Genomic DNA, 14,724 nt, shown 5'->3' with positions numbered 1-14,724 from the left:
TACAATAAGCTCACCCTGAACACGTTCTCGCCGAACGCGCTCGCAGTTGTACGCGGTAAGTGCTGGGATACGTATAAGACAACGTAAAATTAAAGAACCATTATGAAAACTATAAATTTACGCTAGAGAGGCCTTTGCAAGGCCAAATCCTCGAACATCAGCGCAGCGCACACTGTTTGTTTTGATCATGTTATCATGTGATTTGCTGTACTGCTTTTCCACAGTACTGTATTTGTAAGTTAAATATTTACGTTACTGTTCTGGTAAGTTTATGTACAAGTTAAAGTACTATTAAATAATGTTAAAGCAAGAAATAAAGTCTTATAACCAGTATACCTGACAGGCGTCGGAATATTGTCTTTTTTATTTGTTCGTTAAAGATTTGCTGCACTGATTTTCCACAGTACTATACTGTATTTGTAAGTTAAATATTTGCTGTTCTGGTATGTAAGTTAAAGCACTAAAACAAAGTTAAAGTATTAAATAAAGACTTGTAACCAGTTAACCTGATTTATGATTACCCATGATTGGCGAATTCTGAGACAATTCCCCGTCAAGTCAATTTGCCGTCAGACAATTCCCCGTCAAAACATGGACGATTCCCCATCAGGACAGTTCGCACCCTGGACGATTCTCCATCATTATTATTAAATTAATACTTTTATAAATATGCTTATTATTAATTAATCAGTACTTTAATAACTGTATTTCAGGGGGATCCATCAACGTCTATTTTCAACAGCGTAGGCTTTGGATATTATTTATTAGTTGCACCTTTAGTCAATAATTTACTTGTTTCTTCCTCTCTGTAGTCGCCTTTGAATTACTGTATATTCTAGCGTCACCCTTAGCTGTCTTCATTAATGACAGCGAATTGTCTTGTTATTGTTGTGACGTCGAATTGTCCCGAAACCAGTCAGCGTTGGAATGTTGCATTTGTGTTTATGTATTTGTATGTTAAAGTTTTGCTGTGCAGTACTGTATCTGTAAGTTGTAACATAAAGTAAACCTTCTAACCACTTAAAGTGCTTCATATTGATTACCAATGGCAGATAACAGCAAAACACCACATTTAGGGGGTCTAGGGAGCAAAATAGGTAGTAGTTAAAACTTATGTGGTTTCACACCTAATGCGCCACATTTGGAACAAAACCCACACGTTCAGGGTGAGCTTGCTGTTCAGGCCATACTCATTATGTCAGAAATGTGTTACATGAAATCAAAATTTTTCTATGCATTCAGTACTATTAATTGAGGGAACTAGGAAATCACAATTATAGTTAGCATTGGCAGTTTTTCTGTAGATTACTGTTGAACTTACTAGGGGAAAAAAAAAAGGCATCATAATAATGACAATGGCACACTTACGAGGTATGTTTGATAAGCCCCACACAGCCCAAATCACAACACATTTACCTTGTCGTCATGTCCACAAACAGTTTCACATCACGGGTTGGTTTCATTGGCCCATACAGCCCGAGGACTTTAGTTGTGTTCATTCTTGCTGGCTTCAGATGATTTTACACAGTTTTGGAAGGACCATATATTGGAGTTAATAAAGGCTATTTGTAACCTTTCCAGTTCAGAGAGTCTGTTCAGAACTGTGTTAAATATTTTGGAGAGAAGAACAGTAAAACTACTAAGATGTCATTGTAGGGAAGAGATTAGTGCACATCCTGTATATTTAGTTGTGGCCACCAAAACCAGCTTGGGCTATGATTCTGTACTGAAAGCTGACCATGAAGACAGCGTGGTCTTTATCCCATTGACAGCGATGACTTCTTTTGAGGTTTCTTGTTGCCACTACCAGACAGTTTTATATAACATAATCCCTTCATCTTGAGGATATTATCTCTTTCTCTCACTCATTGTAGTGTTGCCTTCAGGTGACTAAACTGAGTGACCAGATAAAGGCTTCCTATAACCCAGGAAGCCATTTGCTACATTTGATGGTAATTACATGACCATCAGAGGGATGTCTGGTGGTCTGGTGGGTAAAGACACTCCACCTGAGTATAGTATGTAATGGTCTAAATCCAGGGGTTGATTGGAGTATTTCTCTTATAATGCTACATGGATGAACAGCTGGTAACATTTGCCTTAAATGACTTGACTGAGTAGCCAAGCCTTGGGCCCCTACAGCCTATAGCCCAGGCATAATTCCCCTGCTTTTGGAGTTGCATTGCTGCCTTGTGCACTGTAGTTTAAAAATTTTAATTCTTTTGAAAGACATACGTGAGTGTTAGAAGTTCTGATTATTCCCTTTCTTTGTGGTGCAGGTGACCCCCACTTCACAAACGATCATGCAGTGAAAATTTGCTGTAACAACGATTGCATTTTACTACCCTTTGTTTGCCTAACGAATGCTATAATTCACTTTAACAATTTGTTTTTCCATGGGCAATTTTAAATCAAGTGTGCTTTCAGTCAGCTGATTCCACCACAACACACTAATGGAGAAAACATGCACCATCCACTCCCGCCCTACCATCCAAAACAGTACAGTACCTCACTGTCACACTTGCAACATTTATTTTGTCAAAATGCCTCCCAAATGCGCTGCTACAAGCCCCAGCAAACACGTCGCCAAGTCTGCCAGGAAGATCCTTACTCTTGAGATGAAAATAGACATTATAAGGATGCATGAGAGCAGTGAGAAGACAAACAACACAGCTTGACACCTTGGCCAAGCTGCATTGATGGTCTCAACAATTTTTTAATTGGCAGAGGCTATCAAGAAGGCAGGGGAAAACACATCATCTCTGCAGACTGAAAGGACCTCCCAAGCTCGTGACCCTGTAATTGAGTCTTAAAATACACAAATATTGATTCAGATTGAGGAAAAAAAGGAGTTACTATGGGTGGTTGGGGGAAAAAAATCGTGGTCCTGGATGCAAACTCTGTTTAACATATGTTATAATGGGTTCGCATAACAAAATATCGCCTACTGATCAGTTTTTCAGGAACATAACCTGTTCCTAAAGTGGGGGCTTCCTGTATCAGTGTGATTTTTTTGCGTTAATATACAGTATATGCCCCAAACACAGTGCGTGTAATATCTTTTCCAAGTGTTCAAGAGTGTTTTATCCAGTTTTCTTTGTGTGTGTGTGTGTGTGTGTGTGTGTGTGTGTGTGTGTGTGTGTGTGTGTGTGTTCTTACTTAATTGTATCTTTACAGGAATGAGCCAAGCTCGTACTGTCCCATGTCTGAAACCATTTTTATTGTACATATCCTTAAATTTGTTAATTGTTTTGGCACACACTATTTCATGTGGTAGTTCATTCCACTGATTAATTGTTCTATTTGGGAAACTAAATTTCCTTACATCTTTATCTCCTCTCTCTTTATGCAGTTTTTTGAAGTGTCCTCTTGCTGATGCATCCCCATAGGTTATCTAATCATTTATGTCTATTTTCTCCTTCCCTGATATTCATTTATATAGCATAATCATGTCACCTCTTTTCCTTCTCTCCTCTTGTGTTGGTAGATTCAGTTTTTTTAGTCTTTCTTCGTAGCTTAGATCCCTTAAGCTTGGTACCCATCTTGTAGGGGCCCTTTATACTTTTTCAATCTTGTCTATGTGTTTTTTGAGATGAGGACTCCAGACTACTGATGCATACTCCAGGGTTGGTCTGATGAATGATGTTATTATCTTTCTTAGCATGTCTTCATTTATGTATGTGAACGCAATTCTCATATTTGCAAGCAGTGTATGCATGTTCCGTACCTTCTCTGTTATTGATAATCACTCCTAGGTCCTTCTCTTTTTCTGATGTGTGTAGGGTTTTTTTCCTAACTTATAATCCCAATCAGGTCTTTTTCCACTTTTACCAAACTTGACTACATGACACTTCTCCACAGTGAATTCCATTTGCCATGTATTACTCCATCCATGAAGTTTATTTAATTCTTCTTGTAGCTCTTTACAAGAGTCTGTGTTAGTAATTCTCCTTTGTATTTTTGCATCATCAGCATACATATTTAGATAGCTTTCATTTCCAGTGTTGCTGTCTGTATCATTTATATACACAAAAAACATGATTGGTGCCAGCACTGAGCCCTGTGGAACTCTGCTAGTCACTGCTCTCCATGATGAGCAGTTTCCCCTTAGTACTGTTCTTATTTCTTTTTTCTGAGAAAATATTGCCTCCAACAATACAGGTTGCCATGAATTCCTCCTTGATGGTACAGTTTCCATAAAAGTCATTTGTGCGGTACTGTGTCAAATGCTTTCTTGAAATCTAAATAGATACTGTCTACCCATCCTTTTCTTTCCTGTAATGTTTCTGCTACTCTGTCATAGTAGCTCAACAGATTAGTAACACATGATTTTCCTTTTCTGAAACCAGTCTGTCTTTCTGTTATCATATTGTGTTCTTCTAGATGATTTACCAAAACTTTTCATATAAGCTTTTCTAATACCTTCCTTATGACACTGGTTAGTGCTATTGGTCAGTAGTTGAGTGATTTTGTCTATTCCCTTTCTTGAATAAGGGAATAATGTTTGCTTTCTTCCAAATATCAGGTAGTTTACCTTGTCCCAAGGATTTCTTGAAAATTAAAAATAATGGTTTACTTAACTCCTTTGCACATTCATGTTGCACCCAACATGAAATTTCATGAGGACCATTTGCTTTTCTTTTGTCTAATTTACTTAACTCCTCCTGTATTTCTTTTTCTGATATTTGTATATCTGGTAGTATGTGTGGGCATGCATGTTCCACATAATACCTCTCAAAATTTTTTTCTTCTGTAAAACTGATTGGAAATTCTTATTTAGTGCTTCACAAATATCCTTCTCTTGTGTATAGGTGATTCCTTCTTTTGTAATGGATTGTATTCTATCTTTTACTTTGGTTTTGCTTCTTATGTACAGGTAGCTGTAAAATAGCTTCGGTTGATCACTACTTTTATTTATGATATCCTCCTGAAACTGTTTTTGGGCTTCTCTTCTTATTCTTGTATAATCGTTTCTTACCTGTTTATAGTTGTTATATGCCCTTTCACTATTGTGTCTTCTGTATCTGTTCCACAACAAATCTCTTTTTTCTTTTGATTTTGTACATTCTATATTGAACCATTTCTTTATTTTCTTTTCTGCTTCTTTGTGCTGTGGGATGTACTTATGGACTCCTATTTCATAAAGTTCACAGAATTTTTAATATATAGTATTTACATCTTGTCTTCTAAGCTCCTTTTCCCAATCAGTTTCTAAGAAGTACTTTTTTAGGTCATGATAGTTTCCCTTTTTATAGTTTAGGCTCTTTTCTTTAACTTTCATTGGTGTTAACTATGTCATATGCAATCCTGAAGTTGCAATTTAGTACTGCATGGTCGCTTTTGCCAAATGGAGGATGATATATTAAATTACCAATGTCGTTTTCATGCCTGGTAAATATAAAATCTAGCATTGAGGGTACATCGATTCCTCTTTTTCTGGTGGTTTCCCTTACATGTTGCGTTTGGAAAAACTCTTGCACGAGATCCAGGAGCTTTTGGTCCCAACAGCTTTCTTGGCTAATTATATCTAGAGTATTCCAATTTATATTTATATTAAAATCTCAAGTTAGTATAATTCTTTCTGATTTCTCTTCCATTTTATGCAGTAATGCTCTTAAACTCTGAATTGTATTCTCTGCCAGGTCCTCATACTCGTCTCTTTCCCATATGTTTGACTTGGGTGGCATGTACAAATTGGCTACAGTTACTTTCCCTTCAGATGTATTGATCTCTACTGCAATCAGTTCTACTTGTGAGGGTATATCTAGTTATATTTCTTTGACTTTTAGATTATTCTTTGTTAATATTATAATTCCTCCTCCTTTTTTTAGGTTCCTATCTCTTCTCCATATATTGTATTCCTCTAAGTTTAGGATGTCATTTGATATCCTTGGTGTTAATTTTGTTTCAGTTAGGCATATTATATGTGGTTCATTTTCTCTGACGTAATCATTCATCTCTAATAATTTAGATACCATTCCATCCACATTTGAGTACATCAACTTAACCATCTTGTTTATATACTTGTCATGACTTGGTTCTACTATTGGTTCTACTACCTTCCTCCTTTTTATTCCCTCCTGTTTATGTACCACTTTCGTACCTGCAATCCTATTACTTTGTAAAAATATTTATTCTTCTCCTCCTCTGATCTTCTCTCATTTTTGTTTTTGCTTCCTCCCTCTTCTCTTCTCTTTCAGTAATTCCAGTTCCTCTTGTGTTGTGCATCGTTTTATCCATACATTTTTGAACTCCTCTTTTTCTGTAAGATTTTTTGCATTTTTTAGTATCTCCTCCATGGTGTTTACGCTCTGGAAGGTTACCTTAAGGGGTCTTGACTTGCTTCTCTCATATTTCCCTAACCTCTATGTCTTTACTACAGATTTCCTCTGATACTTCTTTCAATATGCTCATTACATTTGCCATCTCCTTTTTGTCTCATGAGATCTTGTTTTTTACTTCTTCCTCTTCTATACCAGTGATTACTATAGATTTGTTGATATCTACTGAGTCTCTGACTAACTTTGGATTGTTTTGGATTATTCTTTTCACTTCCTTTTGGAAGGACACAAGTCAAGAGTGAGAGCAGTGGAAATGAGTTATTTAAGAGGAGCCTGTGGAGTCACGTGGAGAGACAGGCTGACGAATGAGGATATAAAGGAGCGTTGTGGTGTGGATGTGGATGTGATAGGAAGCGTTATGAGGAACACACTGAGGTGGTTTGGCCATGTGGAGAGGATGGAAGGTGAAAGACTGACGAAGAGAGTGTATGTGAGTGAGGTGGAGGGGGGAAGAGGGAGGGGGAGGCGAGATGGAGAGGTATATGGGAGAGGGGGGTGTGAGTTGGGAGCAGGGCAGTGAAATGGCAGGGGACAGGGCAACCTGGAGGCGATTTGTTTGTGGCCACCCCGAACGGGATTGAGGCGTCTGGCAATAGATAGATAGATAGACTTCCTTTTTAATGCTTTTTTCTTCCACCCTTGTTTCTAAGTCTTTCTTTACTTTCACCATTTCAGCATAAGTGGTTTCCACATCATTTTTGTAGCTTTGTACAGCTTCATTCACCTGTGTTATCTTCTCCTCAATATCACTGCTCTGGTCTATCAGACTGCTTACTTGCCTAATTTTCTCTGTATCATTTTTGAACTCTTCCATAATACTCTTGTGGTTGACTACTGTACTTGCCATTTCACAATTTTTTCTCTTAAGTGAACCCACTTCTACTGTCAACTCATCTATGGTTGTGTCTTTCTTGTTAACTTCCTTTCCTAATTTTTCTATTTCTCCCTTTTGCAAGTGCATCTGTTTCTTAATTTCATCAATCTCATTCTGAAAAGCCGTCTCTAGCCTGTGTACTCATACCACTAGTTTATTGTGAGTCTCCATTTCAACCAGTTCTTGGTAGAACTCATCGTCCTGCTTTCAGTCTTGAGTCCCTTGTTGTTTATCATGGTACTTGAAGCCCTTTCACGTGACTTTAGAAACGGACTCCCGTTGGAGTTGTTGTATGCTGATGATTTGGTGTTGATTGCAGAGAATGAAAGGGAGGCAGAGGAAAGGTTTAGGAAGTGGAGAGATGGTATGGGGCAAAAGGGTTTAAGGGTAAATGCAGATAAAACAAAAGTGATGATATCTAGGGTTGGTGGCGGTACTGTCAAAGACGAGGGAGAGTGGCCATGTGCAGTTTGCCACAAGGGCGTGGGAAGTAATTCCATCTTGTGCGGTGTGTGTGATAAATGGGTGCATAAGAGATGTAGTGGTATCAGAGGTAGACTGCGAGATAATGCTGATTTTATGTGTATGGCGTGCCGGGGTGAGCAGGTGGAGATTGTCAGATGTGAAAGGATTGAACTTGTTGGTGGATCTCTTGAGTGTGTGGAAGAGTTTTGTTATTTGGGAGACATGTTGTGTGCTGGAGGTGGGGCTGGAGCTAGCTCTGTGGCTAGGGTGAGAAGTGGTTGGAAGAAGTTCAGGGAGCTCTTGCCTCTCCTGACATTGAGAGGGCTCTCCCTACGTGCTAAGGGGTCTTTGTATGCAGCATGTGTTAGGAGTGTAATGCTGTATGGCAGTGAGACCTGGGCAGTGAAGGAGGAAGATATTCACAGGCTCAGACGTACAGAAATGACAATGATTAGGTGGATGTGCAGTGCGTCCCTGCGTCCAAGGCCTGGAGGGGCTGGGTTTACAATGGAAGAGTTGAGAGGTAGGATGGGACTGGAGTGTATTGGTGTTGTGATGAGGAGAGGTAGATTGAGGTGGTTTGGACATGTGGAGAGGATGGGAGATGATAATTGGGTGAGGAAGGTGAGAAGTGTTAATATTGGGGGTGGGGTTATGAGGGGTAGACCGAGAAAGACATGGGACAAGGTCATTCATTAAGTGTGACCTTAAGGTTAAGGGACTGAACAGGGAGGCTGCAATGGATCGTGCAACGTGGAGAGCCGCCATTAGGTGACCAAGGCCGACACATGCAAGCATGTTGAAGCCTTTAAAAACGAAACGAAATGAACGAAACGATCCCTGTTCTTTTCCAAATTTGCTTTACTAAAGTATGTGGTCATGTTGCAGTACTAAAAGCACATATGGTACTTACATTCCCTGGGGCAGATGTAGACTAAACAAACGATCAGCTGATTGTGCGCATTCTTACTCTAATTTGTTTTCTTTTCTGTTTGAACAAGTCTTGCTTAAACTTTTTTTTTTTTTTTTTTTTTTTTTTTTTTTTTTTTTTAGTACACCATTTAGTCTAACCTGGTACAGAGCTTGACTTATATAAAGATACTAATTTAGGTAATGCCACTGGCCAAGTTGGCCGTGTATGGAGCGGTGGCGGCTTGCGTTTGGTCTCCTCGGTGCCTTGTGTGTGTGTGTGTGTGTGTGTGTGTGTGTGTGTTCTTACCTAATTGTATCTTTACAGGAATGAGTCAAGCTCGTACTGTCCCGTGTCTTAAACCATATTTATCGTACATATCCTTAAATTTGTGAATTGTTTTGGCACACACTATTTCATTCGGTAGTGCATTCCATTGATCAATTGCTCTGTTTGGGAAACTGAATTTCCTTACGTCTTTATCACCTCTCTTCTTATGCAATTTTTTGCAGTGTTCTCTTGCTGATGCTTCTCCATATGTTAAGTAATCATTTATGTCTATTTTCTCCTTTCCTGATATGCATTTATATAGCATTATCATGTCACCTCTTTTCTTTCTCTCCTGTTGTGTTGGTAGATTCAGTTTATTTAGTCTTTCTTCGTAGCTTAGGTCCCTTAAGCTTGGTATCCATCTTGTAGCGGCCCTTTGAACTTTTTCAATCTTGTCTATGTGCCTTTTGAGATGAGGACTCCAGATTACTGATGCATATTCCAGGGTTGGTCTAATGAATGATGTTATTATCCTTCTTAGCATGTCTTCATTTATGTATGTGAATGCTATTGTCATATTTGCAAGCAGTGTATACATGTTCCGTACCTTCTCGCTGATGTGGTCAGCTGGAGATAGTCTGTTATTGATAATCACACCTACGTCTTTCTCTCTTTCTGATGTGTATAGGGTTTTATTTCCTAACTTATAATCCCAATCAGGTCTTTTTCCACTTTTACCAAACTTGATTACATGACACTTGTCCACATTGAATTCCATTTGCCATGTACTACTCCATTCATGAAGTTTATTTAATTCTTCTTGTAGCTGTTTACAAGAGTCTGTGTTAGTAATTCTCCTTTGTATTTTTGCATCATCTGCAAACATATTCAGATAGCTCTCATTTCCAGTGTTACTGTATATATCATTTATATACACTAAAAACATGATTGGTGCCAGCACTGAACCCTGTGGTACTCCACTAGTCACTTCTTTCCATGATGAGTAGTTTCCTCTTAGTACTGTCCTCATTTCTCTTTTTATGAGAAAGTCTTTGCATCCAACAAAACAGTTTGCCTCGAATTCCTCCTTGATGGTACAGTTTCCATAAAAGTCTTTGGTGAGGTACTGTGTCAAAAGCTTTCTTGAAATCTAAATAGATACTGTCCACCCATCCTTCCCTTTCCTGGATTGTGTTTGTTACTCTGTCATAGTAGCTCAACAGATTAGTAACACATGATTTTCCTTTTCTGAAGCCAAACTGTCTTTCTGTTATCATACTGTGTTCTTCTAGATGATTTACCCAAGCTTTTCTTATAAGTTTTTCTAATACCTTGCTTACAACACTGGTCAGTGATACTGGTCGGTAGTTGAGTGGATTTTGTCTATTTCCTTTCTTGAATAAGGGGACAATATTTGCTTTCTTCCAAATATCAGGTAGTTTCCCTTGACTCAAGGATTTCTTGAAAATTAAAAATAATGGTTTACATAACTCCTTTGCACATTCTCGTAATACCCAACATGAAATTTCATCAGGACCACTTGCTTTTCCTCTGTCTAATCTACTTAACTCCTCCTGTATTACTTTTTCTGCTATTTGTATATCTGGTAGTATGCGTGGACATGCGTGTTCCACATAGTCCCTCTCAAAATTTTTTTCTTCTGTAAAAACTAATTGGAAATTCTTATTTAGTGCTTCACAAATATCTTTCTCTTGTGTATAAGCGATTCCCTCGTCTGTAATGGATTATATTATATCTTTTACTTTAGTTTTGCTTCTGATATAGCTGTAAAACAGCTTTGGTTGATCACTACTTTTATTTATTATATCCTCCTCAAACTGTTTTTGAGCTTCCCTCCTTATTCTTGTATAGTCGTTTCTTGCCTGTTTGTAATTATTATACGCCCTTTCACTATTGTGTCTTCTGTATCTATTCCACAACAAATCTCTTCTTTCTTTTGATTTTTTACATTCTGTATTGAACCATTTCTGTATTTTCTTATCTGCTTCTTTGTGCTGTGGGATGTACTTCTGGACTCCTATTTCATAAAATTCACAAAATTTTTTATATACAGCATTTAAATCTTGTCCTCTAAGCTCATTTTCCCAATCAACTTCTAAGAAATACTTCTTTAGGTCTTGATAATTTCCCTTTTTATAGTTTAGGCTCTTTTTGTAACTATCATTGCTGTTTACTATGTCATATGCTATCCTGAAGTTATAATTTAGTACTGCATGATCGCTTTTGCCGAGTGGAGGGTGATATATTAAACTGTCAATATCATTTTCTTGCCTTGTAAATATTAGATCTAGCACTGAAGGTACATCAAGTCCTCTTTTTCTGGTGGTTTCCCTCACATGTTGCGTTAAGAAAAACTCTTGTACGAGATCCAGGAGCTTTTGGTCCCAACATCTTTCTTGGCTATTTATATCTAGAGTATTCCAATTTATATTTGTATTGAAGTCCCCAGTTAGTATAATTCTTTCCGATTTCTCTTCCATGTTATGTAGCAATGATCTTACACTCTGAATTGTACTCTCTGCCAGGTCCTCATTTTCGTCTCTTTCCCATGTGTTTGATCTGGGTGGCATGTACAAATTGGCTACAATTACTTTACCTTCAGATGTGTCGATCTCTACTGCAATCAGTTCTACTTGTGTTGGTATATCTAGTTTTATTTCCTTGACTTTTAGATTTTTCTTAGTTAATATTATAATTCCTCCTCCTTTTTTTAAATTTCTGTCTCTTCTCCATATATTGTATTCCTCTAAGTTTAGTATGTCATTTGATATCCTTGGTATTAAATTTTGTTTCAGTTAGGCATATTATTTGTGGTTCATTTTCTCTGACATAATCATTCATCTCTAGTAATTTAGATACCATTCCATCCACATTTGAGTACATCAACTTTATCATCTTGTTTATATACTTGTCATGACATGGTTTTACTACCTTCCTCCTTTTTCTTCCATCCTGTTTGTGTACCACTTTCGTACCTGCAATCCTATTACTTTGTAAAAAAATTTCTTCTTCTCCTCTTCTGATCTTCCCTCATTTTTTGTTTTTGCTTCCTCCCTTTTCTCTGTCAGTAACTCCAGTTCCTCTTGTGTTAGGCATCTTTTTATCCATACATTTTTGAACTCCTCTTTTTCCTTAAGATTCTTTGCATTTTTTAGTATCTCTTCCACAGTGTTTACACTCTGGAAAGTCACCTTTAGAGGTCTTGTCTTGCTTTTCTCGTATTTCCCTAACCTTTTGTGTTCCTCTATGTCTTTACTACAGGTTTCCTCTGATACTTCTTTCAGTAAGCTCATTACATTTGCCATCTCCTTTTTGTCTCTTGTGATCTTGTTTTTAATTTCTTCCTCTTCTATACCAGTGATTACTATTGATTTGTTTATCTCTACTGAATCTCTGACTAACTTTGGATTGTTTTGGATTATTCTTTTCACCTCCTTTTTAATGCTTTTTTCCTCCACCCTTGTTTCTAAGTCTTTCTTTACTTTCACCATTTCAGCATACGTGGTTTCTACATCATTTTTGTAGTTTTGCACAGCTTCATTCACTTGTGTTATCTTCTCCTCAATATCACTGCTCTGGTCAATAAGACTGCTAACTTGCCTAATTGTCTCTGTGTCATTTTTGAACTCTTCCATAACACTCTCGTGATTGACTACTGTACTTGCCATTTCACTCATTTTCTTCCTAAGTGTACTCAATTCCACTGATAGTTCACTGATGGTTGTGTCTTTCTTATTGGCCTCCCTTCCTAGTTTTTCTATTTCTTCCTTTTGCAAGTGCATCTGCTTCTTTATTTCATCAATTTCATTTTTGAAAGCCATTTCAAGTTTGTGTACACGTTCAACCAGTTTATTGTGGGTCTCTATTTCAACCAGTTCTTGGTAGAAATCATCATTTTGCTTTTAACCTTTATCCCTTTTCTTTTCCAAATTTGTTTTACTGAAGTATGTATCCATTTTCCAATACTTAAAGTGCAAAGCATGTACTTACAATCTCCTTGTTGTTGTAGTCTAAACAAACCTCAGCTATGACTCAGCGTATTCTTTCGTCTTGGTTCTATTTCCTGTTTTTACAAGTCTTGTTTAAACTTATTATTTTTTTCATTTTTATAATGAACAATCATTTAGTCTAACCTGGTACTGAGGTTGACTCATACAAAGATACTATTTAAGTAATTCCACTGGCCGTGATGATTTGGTACGGAGCGCCGGTGTCACACATCCGCCTAGATTGAATCCCTCTGTGTGTGTGTGTGTGTGTGTGTGTGTGTGTGTGTGTGTGTATTTACCTATTTGTAGTATACAGGTATTAAGCAATGCTTTTGTTGTCCTGTCTCCATGTCCACGTTTATCAAGTCTACCTTTACACACATGAATGTTTTCTCATGCACCACCTCCTTGTCTAAGTCGTTCCAAATATTTAAGTATTTACCTAATATACCTAATTGTGATATACACGGACTGTGCTATGCTCATGGGTTTCCGTCGCTGTTTCTCAGGAAGTCAAATTTAGCTTTAAACTCGTTTAAGTTTTTAGACTGGACGATATCTTTGTCCAGGCTATTCCATAAGTCTATACTTCTGTAAGGAAAGCTATATTTCTTGATATCCTTCAAGCAGCTTGACTTTTTCAATTTCATTCCGTGTCCTCTTGTTGCTCTCTTATCCCATACAAACAGATCTTCTTTGTCAATTTTATCCACTCCCACCATGGTCCTGAACACTGCAATCATGTCTCCCCTCTTTTTCCTTTCCTCTAAGGAAGGCAAATCCAGCTTTTCCAGCCTCTCTCTGTATGACAGGTCTGTCAGACTGGGGACCATCTTGGATGCTGTTCTTTGTATTCTCTCAATCTTGTTTATATCTTTCTTTTTGTTTGGGGACCACACTACTGCTGCATATTCTAACCTGGGGCGGATCATGGCCACTATCAATTTTTTCATCATTTCCTCATCCATATAATGAAATGCTACTCTTATGTTAGTCAAGAGCTTATAAGTCTCTCCAACTATCTTGTTAATGTGCTTTTCTGGTGACAAAATCTTGGACCAACACTCCCAAATCTTTCTCTTCTCTCCTTTTTGTGATTAATTCATTACCCAAAAAATAATTCAGTGATGGTCTCCTGGTACTTTTACCCATTTCCAATATTTTACATTTCTTTACATTAAATTTCATTTCCCACGTCCGGCTCCAATTGTGTATCCTATCCAAATCCTCCTGCAGTATTTTACAATCCTCCTCAACCTCTATCTTCCTCAAGATCTTTACATCATCAGCAAACAGACTTGCATAACTGTTCACTCCATCTACCATATCATATACGTAAATCAGGAACATTACTGGCGCCAACACTGAGCCTTGAGGGACTCCACTTGTTACTTCCCTCCATCCAGACATCTTTTCCTTTATTACTGTCCTCATTTGTCTGTCTCTCAAAAAGTCTCTCATCCATTCCAGAAGTTTCCCCTTCAGTCCTCCTATATATTCTAGTTTCCACATTAGTCTCTTATGAGGTACCTTGTCAAAGGCCTTCTCTAAGTCTAAGTACACACAATCCACCCAACCATCTCTCTCCTGGACCTCGTCAATCACTCTTGAATAAAAGCTCAACAAGTTAGAAACACATGACCTTCCACTTCTGAATCCAAACTGACATTCAGCCAAAATATTCATCTCTTCTGGATATTTTATCCATCTGTCTTTCAGGATTCTCTCACACAATTTTGCGACCATGCTCGTTAGAGACACTGGTGTATAATTCAGGGGTTCTTCCCTGTTTCCTCCCTTATAAATTGGTACCACATCTGCCCTCTTCCACTCTTGAGGCATTTTCCCCTCTTC

At 37.8% G+C, this 14,724-nt stretch overlaps 1 protein-coding gene across 1 annotated transcript in view; it reads left to right on the top strand.

The window, feature by feature from the left end:
* Positions 1-14,724, top strand: part of LOC145391972 (mitogen-activated protein kinase kinase kinase 4-like) — a 503,013-nt gene that overhangs the window by 288,826 nt on the left and 199,463 nt on the right. The gene's annotated exons all lie outside the window — the stretch shown is intronic.

This window comes from Coenobita brevimanus, chromosome 20, assembly GCF_032717465.1.
Source record: "Coenobita brevimanus isolate Jiangsu-jjx chromosome 20, ASM3271746v2, whole genome shotgun sequence".
Lineage (NCBI taxonomy): Eukaryota > Metazoa > Arthropoda > Malacostraca > Decapoda > Coenobitidae > Coenobita > Coenobita brevimanus.
Note: the sequence above shows the minus strand (reverse complement) of the source record. Positions and strands in the feature narration are given on the sequence as shown.